Source organism: Pteropus alecto, unplaced genomic scaffold (genome assembly GCF_000325575.1).
Source record: "Pteropus alecto unplaced genomic scaffold, ASM32557v1 scaffold718, whole genome shotgun sequence".
Classification (NCBI taxonomy): domain Eukaryota; kingdom Metazoa; phylum Chordata; class Mammalia; order Chiroptera; family Pteropodidae; genus Pteropus; species Pteropus alecto.
In genome coordinates, this window is record NW_006440676.1 from 241,931 (window position 1) to 253,445 (window position 11,515).

Below are 11,515 nucleotides of genomic sequence, written 5' to 3' on the forward strand. Positions count from 1 at the left end.
GATGGGGTAAAGGGGGTCAAATATGTGTTGACAGAAAGAAATCTAACTATGGGAGCTGAACACACAGTATAAATATATATATGCCTTACTGTTTAAGTGTACAGCTGAAACAGTGGATTTCATTAACCAATGTCACCATAAAAATAAATTAATTTAAAAAATACAAGTAAAAAATAAAAACAATCTAAATAAAACAAACAAAAAGTTGATTTTAAAAAAAAGCATTCTAGGTTTGAGAAATATGATCCCTCCTCTCTCCTCCCTGGAGCAGCATGAGCACATTATCAATCTGAAAAGTGATAGCTTTATTTGTAAACTATTATCAGTTTTTACCTTGATGCCAAAGATGAAGTACTATGCCCTCAAGATACTTGACAGGTAGGGTGAATGTATTTCGGTCAGAAAAGGAGCAAAGGTACTAAGGAAGCAGAGGTAGAAAAATAAGAAAAGCACAGGGTGCGGTAGTAAAGATTTGAAGAGAAAATTTATGCATTCCAGGCAAGATCACAGACCTCGAAAGGGATGTGCCTGTGCATGATTCATTAAGAAGGTAATCTGAGGGTGTGGATTGGTAGAAGATTAAGAGGAAGTGGCTTGCACTGATGCAGAGACTATGCTATGAAATGCCTTGGATATGGAGTCTGGAGACATCTCACCAAATGTGTGCTCAAGAACTGAACCTATATAAAGTTGAATTTGTGTAAACCCTTTAAATAGGTTTCTGAAGTACAAGAATATCTGTGTATCTCTCCTTGAGGTAAATGATGATGAATTTATTAACTCAGAGCTTGAGGTTTTACCCCACAGACATTTCTGACCTATTAGAGAGAGAAGGTTGCTGTTTGAACATAATGTTCAAAAACAAAAAAAAAATGCAGAATTTTTTTCTCTCTTAATCTCTGGGTCCTGCTTTGACCCAGTGTAAACTATAGGCCTTTTAGTTGGTGCATCCCCCAGGCTAAACAAATCACCATCTGATTATTCCAGTTGATTTATCCTATCTTATAAATGATCCTTTCTCTTCCTTCTCAGTTCTCTGCTGCACTCTCTGATAAGTTCCTTGTCTCAACACCTGCGTGAGGTGAAAAGAAAGACATCAAAATCCTATTGGCCACTTATTAGCTATTTCTTTACAGTGTCTTCAGAGATCTTGGGAGAGATATTGAAATATGATGGAGACAGAGACTAAAATATTTGGTTCAAGTGAGGTTTAGGGATGTTTTTTGGCTTTCCATTACACTCAAACTCCTAGCCCCTATTTCTATATAGAAATGGCCATTTTACTGAGTTCTTTTTGTCTTCTTTCATCCCTAGCAACTAGAGAAGGGTTCTATCCCTGCTTTTTTTTTATCTCAGTGTTTCCCTCTTAATCCCTGTTGATCTTTCTCATTGTGACTCACATTATCTCTTCATTGATGTCATTCCTTGACTTACCTAATCATGTCTTGACTTGCTCTTTCACTCTCAAGAGTATCTCTCCACATTTTATTCCTAGCATCTGTCTTCTTCCCCAGCAACAGATATGACTCTCTCTACATCAAATAGTATTTTTCATTCTTTCTAAATTGCCCTTACCTAACATCTTTCCTGTCCAAATTCTACTATGCCTACCTAGTTCAAGTCTCTTGTGGGGTCTGGATCATGCTAGGTGCTAGAAAAACTGTAGCAGATGAAATGTCTAAGAAAATCCTTGTCCACTAAAAGCTTATGATTTCTTTAGGGAAATAGGATAAATATGAAAAATAAATTTTATAGACAAGAACTGATTCAGCATACAGAATACTTCACTGGGCCCTCGAGATAGAGTAGTCTAAGAACTCTGGTTGTTACTCTTCTAATGAGGAGACAGAATAAACATGGCAACAACAAAAAATGCAATATCAATTACATTGTCAAATACAGAGAAATATTAAAAGAAATCAGAGCACAAGAACAATCACCAAGAGTGACTAATCAGGGAATACTACTTGGAAGAAGTGGAACCTGATTTGAACTTGAAGGTATAGTTTAGAGAAATGGCAAATAGTAGGAGGGTGTGTAGGGCATTCCAGACTGGAGAGTAGTGTGAACAAAGGTGTGGTGTCAAGAATTTTGTAGGCTGTTTGGAGACAATGAATGCTCTGTTGAGCAGCAGCTGAGAAGTAAGATTTTACCTGGTCTTAAATGCAAATCTAGAGAGGTTATACTTGATTCTATGGCTGTGTTTCACAAAAGTCTAGGGTTCCTCACACTCAAAAACAGAGACTTCATTTTGGTGCACATGGAAAAGAAGGAAGATGAGTGGGATAGCTAAGCGGGTAGGGATCTAGGCCCTACATTTCTGTGTAAAACTGATACTACTTTTTCTGTTTGATATATTGAGGAATTGTGTAAGATTTTATTTTGAAGAAAGTCTTGTGCTGCTTAAAAAAAATTGAAAATCCCTGCTGTAGATAATAAAAACCATTAAAGAGTTTTGAACACAGACTATTAGAATTAGCACTTTTTATTTTTTAGCAGATTTTATTTCATCCAGTATGTAACCAAAGCAGGAATCCTATTCAAACATTTCTGACGGTTTTTTTTAAAACTATTCCTGTGGCAGGAAAAACACAATTTTACATGACTTACATTCTACTATTGGGTACTTCTAATTCAGGAGATCTTAACGTGGAATCCACAAATCCCTTAGAGGTAACATGAACTTTGATGGGAAAAAATATATATATCTTTCTATTCCCTAATCTCTAGCTGAAATTTACCATTTCTTCTATTATGAATGTAGGCAACAAACCTTAGTAGTATTATCACTAACCAAAAAACACAGATATTTTCAAATCTCTTAAACTCATTGTAGATATCTTCAATTTTTTAAATATTTTAATCATCATATTTCAATATAATTCATTCCCTGTGTAATCTTATGCATTTTGTGTTATTTGCTTAAAACATTCTGAGAAGAGTTCATAGGCTTTACCAGATTTCCAAAAGGGTACAGGCACAGAATAATGCTATGAAATGCTGCATTATGTTTAAGCAATTGTTTTCTGTTGATCCAGAATTTGTCTTCCTCTAACATCTTCCCACTGTTGCCATGTTTCCCCTATACAGCTACATGGAATAAGTCTAATACTACTTCCACGTGACGGTCATCAAATATTTGAAGACAGCTATCATATGTCGGTAGTCTTTTCTTCTTTAGTTACTCATCCTACATTTCTTCATCTGTCCCTCCAAATATATGCCAGTGGGTGCCTTTCTCATTCTGACCAGCTTCCACAACATGTTCCATGTGACTCATCTTCTTCATACCTTCCTCTTAGTGGTTGCACCTGAACAAACATCTAGAAAGGGAAATTTTTAAAGACAGGATTTGGACTCTGAATAGTCTCAGTAATGTCTGTTCCCCCAAGTTATAATAACCTGAGTCCACAGATATATAACCAAATGTGGTCATTTATTCCTCCCACTTAGGAATACTCGGGGACCTAGAAGAGGTGAATCTATTTAAGGCAGAATACTAAAGTGGTTCAATGGAGCTACACAGGTTTGTATCTTATTTCCTTTATGTATTAGCTAGGTGCCTTTGGGAAAATCATTTAATCTCTGAAATTCAGTTTTCTTATCTGTAGAATGTATGCAATAATAGTGCTTATTTCACAAATTTGTGTTGAAAAATGAGTTACATATAAAGTGCTTAGCGTAGTGTCTGGTATATGCTTACTAATGTCAATCAAAATAAGATAAGGTTATCTTTCTCCTTATCTCACTTGGGCTCTGGGAAACTCCTTTTAATCTCCATTTCACAATGGTTTTACTTCCTCTTTCTAGATCCATAATTTAAATGTGTTCCCCATCAAGTCTCACTATTCTCACTGCATGGCTTGGCATAGATTTACCTTCTCCTTAGAGGCTCACTCTCTCTTGAATCCCCACAGGAATTTTAAGGAAAAAAGCCACTGAGACTGAAATTATTTCTAGAGTTTCTATGGGAATGTGCTCCTACGTGTTATCAGCCTTGAGAGGTTAGGGCTACATCCCTAATAATTAACTTCCTCTTATTTTGGCAGTTTAAAATCACACTTACTGAATCTATTTATCAGTCTACCTCTTCCCTCCTCACCATGGAGTTCTAGGAACATTCTCAGAAGGACGATAGAGGAAGAAATAGGAGAAGATCTAGAAACATGAAATGAGGAAGGTAAGATAAGCTATATGAACATATTTTCAGCCTTTATCAGTTCAAGGTAAGAAGTTTCTTAAATTCAAATTTCATCATACAAAGTAATACACGATTTCATTTGCTTTAAAGCTTTCTTTAGACTTAAATGTTTTCTTGTTATAGGGTCCTGGGATTTGCGTGGAAATCCTGTATCCCATTGATTTATCCTCATAGGATTTTCATTATTTTCACATATAGGGTTTGCTCTTCCAAACAAAATCATCACAATCATTTTATTCCCTGCTCAGGTTGTATATCTTCTACAATGTGTAACAGTCCTGAACATTCTCCATGTTCAGTAAAACTTTTAAAAGCCCCTATAATCAATCAACCAAGAATTGAATGTCCCCTCTTGGCTAAAGCTTGGTCAGGTGTTGAGGTGAGAGTGAGGTAGACATGGCATGGGTGGCAAATGGTAAGTGTAAGAGGGTCCCTAACCCCCAAAGTGCTTATAGCTTCATTACAGGAAGAAATAAGGCAAATATGAAAAATAAATATTATACATATTATAGGCAGTTTCCTTGCCAACTTGAGTGATCTTTGTGTGGATTTTCTATTCAAGCCCTAAACATAGGTAAAAGGCTAATTAAGGTATCCGTCCCCCTTTTCTACCTAGGTTTATCTGGTTCTCAATCAGGTTCTCACCCATGCTCACACTCTTGCTCTTACTCTCTTTGTATCTCCTCCTTCTCTTAACCTCAACTCACCCAAATAACAAGTTGCTCTGATATATCTTAAAATAGAAGTCTGCGGTGCTTATCAATCCAAATTTGTTCTCATTCCCTTATCACACCTATTGAAATGCACTCCCTTTAGTGTTTAAAACTCAGCAAGCTAGTAGAAAGAAAGCAAATTGCAGGATTTAAATTTTTACTACCTTATTTTAGAAGCCGTTGTCTTTTTAAATAGCCTTATTGATTTAAAAAAAATGAATCTGCTACCTTTGGAGAAGACGCATTGGAGCCTTTCAAATCCCATCATCAAGGGACTTTCTTCTCTGGTTAAGACCATTCACATTCCCTTTTCTAGGTTGTATCTTACCTGTGGATTATTAGCCAGGGCTATGGTTAGTCTTCCATATAGGGTTGCATCATTAAGGACAATATAATACCCATTAGATGCTAAATAAATGGTTGTTAAATGTAGACTAAATTACATAAACTATTACATATGAACAACAACAACAACAAAAGCCTTCAGCAAACACAACTAACAGTGCATATAAGCAGACGGTAAAACAAAGGGAGGTCTTGAAAGTTGTCTGTTACCCAGTAAGGTTCAGATGGCATTTGGAATGTCTCTCCTAAGTCACCCAGGGATGGCTTCTTGACAAATGTAGGCCTCACAGGAACTGTAGGCTCAAAGACTGAAGAGTCCTGGGAACATTCCAGACATATGGTACAGCTTGGGAAGAAGGCTCAAGGGTGAAAGTAACATATTTGGGATTGAAAAAAAAAAACAAGAAACATTTTGCCAAACATGTTTTTCCCTTCAGTGTTCAAAGGAAAAAAAAGGAAATGCAATCCATATGGTTTGGATTCATTTATACTTAATTATGAAGAGCTTCAAGTCATTTTCTAACCTCTTACATTTTTAGACTCTTTCTCCCTAAAGGACAGGAAGTCTTAATTTTCCTAGCTTAAGGGAACTTGAAAATTAAACGATTTACATTGGACTTAAATATGAGAGTTCATGAGTTTAAATTCAGACAGACTTGGTATAAGCCAATGTCTAAACTGTTGTCAGTGATGTTTTTCCCTACTCAGAGCCCTCAGTGTGATAGCTTTCAGAACAATTCTGATTTTTGTCTTGAAATGGGGAACATACTTTGAAATGAGAAAATACAGGGAGTTCAAAATTTATAACTAGGTTACTGATAGCTCTGGCCAAGTTATACATCTGAACAAATTACCTCCATATGCTAGCATAGCCCTGGTTTTTCCATGTCTTACATCTGCAAGGGAAAAAAAATCTCAGAATGTTAGTAAACAAGCATACTATTTGATTTATAAGCCTTGTGTAATTACTTTGATGCAAGAGAACTCTTCCACATGGAACTAGCATTTTTATTGACTTTCCTCTGACATGACCCAATTTTAAAATTTTTATTTTGTTCACCAATAAGAATTACCTTCTACATTAAAATACAGTTTATTATTTCTGCTATCAATCATATGAAGGATACTAATTAAAGAAAGAGGAAAAGGTCCATCAAAGTGGAAACTCAGACCAGTGATAAGATCACAAAGACATTGTTTAGTTTGTTTTGTTTTTGCTATAATACTCAGCCTTAGATATTTCATAGCTTCAGCTATGCCATTCCACCTTGCCCTTCAACCTGATTTATAAAGAGATTTTCAGTATTCTAAATTGCTCCTGCATCCAATCAATTTTCATTCTGAGTCTTTCCACTATAGAATCTGCAGTCAGTAAGAAGCTAGCCAACCTTAGGAAGTTGTGACCACAGAAAATATGGTAGCCTATTCTTTCTGTGTGAAACATCACTGAGAGAGCTATACTTCCATATTCTTCAGTGGTTCTTCAGTCACTCCCATGTTCAAATAAAAACTTTAACTTAATCTCGAGGTTCAAGTCCCTTGAATTGCTATAGGCCAATTGTCCCAGAACAGACCATTTTTTCTCTTTCCCACTAGAGCAGCTGGGTCCCACTGTTCTGCCTGGTATAATTCCTTCTGTCTAGAAATAGTCATTGGGGATGCTTAGATGTAGATCTCCTAACATCCAGATATTCTCTGTCATAACTAAGTCAACTACCACAAATTCACCATGAGTGTTATCTGCTTACCTTGGATAAAAGGACTGTTTTCTTAGAATAGTCATAGTTCTGCCTTTTTAGTGAGCCTGAGATTGAGGGGCTGGCAGTACAGTGGAGCCTGATTGTGGTCAAAGAGAGAATGATTGATATTAAATGAAGAATAACCAGATTAGTGGCTCTGTACTGGACCAAAGTGAATTGTAATAATATCGTATGTGAATGGAAGAACATAAAGCATTATTAAAACATGATTTAATTCATATAATGATACAAACAACACTTTGAAGTAGTTCCTGTTTTTAATATCCAATTTATTTTTTATTTTTATCTTTAACTCCTACCCCCCACACACACCTTTATCTCCAGCTTAACAATGAGGAAATGTAAGCTCAGACTGGCTCAGTCCCCTGCTCAAGGTTGAATTACTAGTAAGATATAGATATGGGAATCAAACCTAGGTCTCTGACTCCAAGGTCAGAGTTCTTTGTTTTAGTCTACAAGACACTTGCAGTTATAACTTCTTCCAGGTGTATTGAGGGGTGACACAGTGAAAAAATGTTTTTATTCTTTTGTCAGCTTTTTTCCTTCAGGACACAGTTCTTTTTTGCTTGATATAAGGTTTTCCTTTCTTTAGTAAAGTATCTCACTTTTTTAGGCTTTTCACTCTTATGTAACAAATGCTTCCCAAAAGTTGTGTATTTGTCTCTCTCATCATTCAGGTGTGGATAGAACTTAGCTTAAAAAGATCAAGTTGCTTAAGAAGAAAAAAAAATGAATGATAACAACCACATGTCCTGAAGATCACTATTGAATATGCCATTTTAGAAATCTTTATAGTGTATCTCAATAGAAAATAATTATAGAAAAATAAATGTACAAGAGGATATTGGAACCTCATATCTCTTTGTTTCAGCTCCCAGATCTGTAGCACGCCACACTCTTGCTTGGCTCCAGTGGTGCCCTTGAGGGGAGGAAAGTGGAGAAAAACTTTGGACAGGATTCTCAAGGATGATCTACTTCAACCCATTCTTTTAAAATAGAAGAGGAAGTGTAGTGTAATGGTTAAAACACAGACTTTACAATCAGATCCAAGTTTAAGTCCAGTCCCCTGCAATTCCAAGTTGTGCAGCCTTGAACAAATTACTTAACCTCTTTGAGCTTAGTTTCTTCATCTATAAAATATGGATAATATTAGTAACTACCTCATAGAGTATTTGTAAGTATTAAATAAGATCATATGTGTAGTTATTGTTAGAGGAGGCCATTGAGAGGGCATGACTTCCAATTGACTGGTGAGCTGGACCTGGGCAATCAGAGGCACCTCACCTTCTCCCCTGTAGTTAGAATGTCCACTCTCTTCTCTGTTCCCACAGTGTGAACCATTTTCAAGAACACAACCTTGAGAGAGTAATGTGTTGTTGAGACCATCTGTACAGAATACTTCACTGAACACAGTTAAGACCTCTATATAAACTTTTTAATTTTTTTTAGTTGAGAATTTTATTTATTTATTCCAAATAAGACCTCTATATAAACTTTTAATATTCTGACAGGTGGGGGCAGAGATCTATTCATCGTGTGGCCACCCAAGACAAGTTTCATAAGTAAGTTATCTTGCTTACCAAAACTGCCACCTAACAACCTAGCATGGTCTACTTCCTTCTTCGGTCTCTCCTTGCCCTCTGTGTTTGAGAGCTGGTTTCAGATTTCACTCAAGAAGCTCCTGAGGTTGCAAACCAACATATATATTCGTGTGCGTGTGTGTTTATGATTAAATAAAGTGGTCCTGGTCAAGCTTAAATAGATAGGGGCCTGTTATAAGTGATTAGTATGAAAGAAAACCTAGAATAAATAATATATTTAGAAAAATAATAGAAGGTATAAAGCAAAAACAAGGAGCTTTTTTTGCTTCTGCATTGCTAAAGGTGTTATTCTAATCTGCTGTTTACTTATAGGATCTTGAATTAAGAAGAAACTTGATAGGATATTTAAATTCATTCTTTCTCAAGAAATCACACCTAACCTAGCCCAGAAGCTTGAGGATAATTGAACAACTGGTAATTTTGCTGCAACTCTGAGGTCAGTCTAGTTCAGGAAGAGTTCTTTAAGTTGTCAAATATACTAATTATTCATTTAAACAACATTCCTGAATACCTACTATGTGTGTAGTGCTGAGAGAACAAGGTGTGGGAGTAAGAGGGGTCAGCCATAGTTCAGCATTCAAGAAATTTAAATACAGGTCACAGAGATAGACATATAAACAAACATTTATAATGCAATGAAGAATGTGCCATAATGCAGGTATGTGTATGCAATAGAGGGAACAAATAATAATTAATGTTAAGTCAAGGAAGGCTTCACATAGAAAGTAAGTCATACAGGATGGAGAAAAGTTCTCCAATTAGAGGTCAGAAGTAAGTAGGAAGACAATCCAAGCAAAAGGAACATGTGCAAAGGCATTGCAATGTAAGAAACAAACAAACAAAATAAAACAGCACACTTGTGGATCTACAAGTATTTCAGAAAGGTGGGGGGTAGGGAGTGGCAGGAGATGAAAATGAAAAGCTAGGCAGGAGGCAGATCAGAGAGGTTTTTTTTTAAGCATACGAAAGGGGTTAGACATTATCCTAAGGATTCTGAAGATTTTTAAACAAGGGTGAGACATAATCGCATTTGTGCTTTAGATCAGTCACTTTGGTTGTAGTGTGGAGATTGAATTGTAAACAGCCAAAGACAGCCAAGGAAATCAATTAGGTGGATATTGCAATAGAGTAAGTGTGAGATGATAGTGATCTGAACTAAGGTACTAGTAGGGGACACGTAGAAAAGCATAAAGCACTGCCCAGGAGCAAAGGGTTTCTTATATTACAAGAAAGATAAAAACATGGTAAAGAAGTAGTCTCAGGAAGCACACCAGCAAAGTCTCAAAGTCCTCATTGTAGATATATATGCAAATCACATACATTTTATCTTATCTCCCCTGAATAAACAGCATAAGTAAGTCACTGGGGTCTCGTTGTTTTTAGATTTATCAAACATGATTAATAATGTATTTCTTCCCTAAAGTATTCACACTCCAGTTTACATAGCTCAAAAGAAAAACAAGATAGGATTAATGTGGCATTGATTCTTACTTGACTTTTGACCTAATGCATTCCATTGTATTGTGTTCAGCTACTCACCAATATCCCTTACACAGCAGAGCTATAGGTGAAGAGACTTCGACATTCTTCTCTTGGGAATTTCCCTTCATTAACCTACTATTGATGTCAAGAGTAAAGGATGCAAGGTGAATCAAACCACCAGTGTTTCCTGAATGCCTCCGAGGTACACAGCCCTGTGTCAATACTGGCAGAAGATAAGGGTTTGACAAAGGTGTGGGTGGTGGGTACAGAACCATAAGATAGACTCCCTGCCCTCAAGAAGCTCACACTAATTGGAAAGGCATAATCGGGAAGGCATACTGAATAGACAGACAACCAGTAGCCCTACAACAAGAGAGTGAAAACTCTATGACATAAACCAGAAGTGTCTTAGTAGCCTAAGGAAGTTTGAGCTCAGTGTGGCCTGATAAATTCAAAGAAGGCTTCCTGGAGGAGCCAGGTTGTGCATGAATTTGAAGAGTGAGTGAGTTCTGAGAACAGAAGCAAAGAGGTTCTATCAAGCAAGGGAGATGATGGGAGTGAATATGGGGACACAATGGAAGTGGGTAGTAGCAGTGACGGAATAACAAATAGAGTTTATTTCCTCCAATACACCTTCACTTAGGACAGGATAAGTTCTTTCTGGCATCTATATTGTCACTGTGAGAGGGACAATCATGGGAGAGAGGAGGTGGAAAGAATTATCTTATAAAATGTTTCCAAAGTGGATTCTGTCATGCCTTTCTTCTGGCATTGGTGTTGGTACAAAATAGGGACAAGCTTGAAGGGAATAAGAAGTCAAGAAGGGGAGGGAGGGAGAGAGAGAGAGAGAGAGAGAGAGAGAGAGAGAGAGAGAGAATATAAACATAAATGGGTATTTATTGAGCACCTCTATTTGCATGTCTTGTATCACTTAGTCTCAACATCAACCCTTTGAGGTATGTAGTATTATCCCAGTCTAGAGATAAACCTGAAGAATGGAGACATCAAGAGACTTCTTTATGACCATACAGCAAGTTGGTGACAAGCTAGAATGTAAAACCAGGTCTATCTAACTTAAAAGGCCTTGTTCTTTCCATTACCCCACACTACCTGAGAGCTAAGTGGTTTAGCTGTGGAACTTGCACTCAAGAGTGTTTAGTTCAAAATTTAGCTCTGCCACTTGCTACCTGTGTAAACATTAATCACAGATTTTTTGAACCTCAATTTCCTTATATATATAAAAGGCAATAAAATATCAACCTTAGTCTACGAGCTTGTCAAGAAAATTACATGAGATAACAGATATGAGAGCAGTTTGCAGAGTGTGAACACCACACAAATGTTCATGTTATTGTGGTTCATGAAAAATGAGAGTATGCTTAACTCTGCCATTTATTACCTGTTCAATCTTCA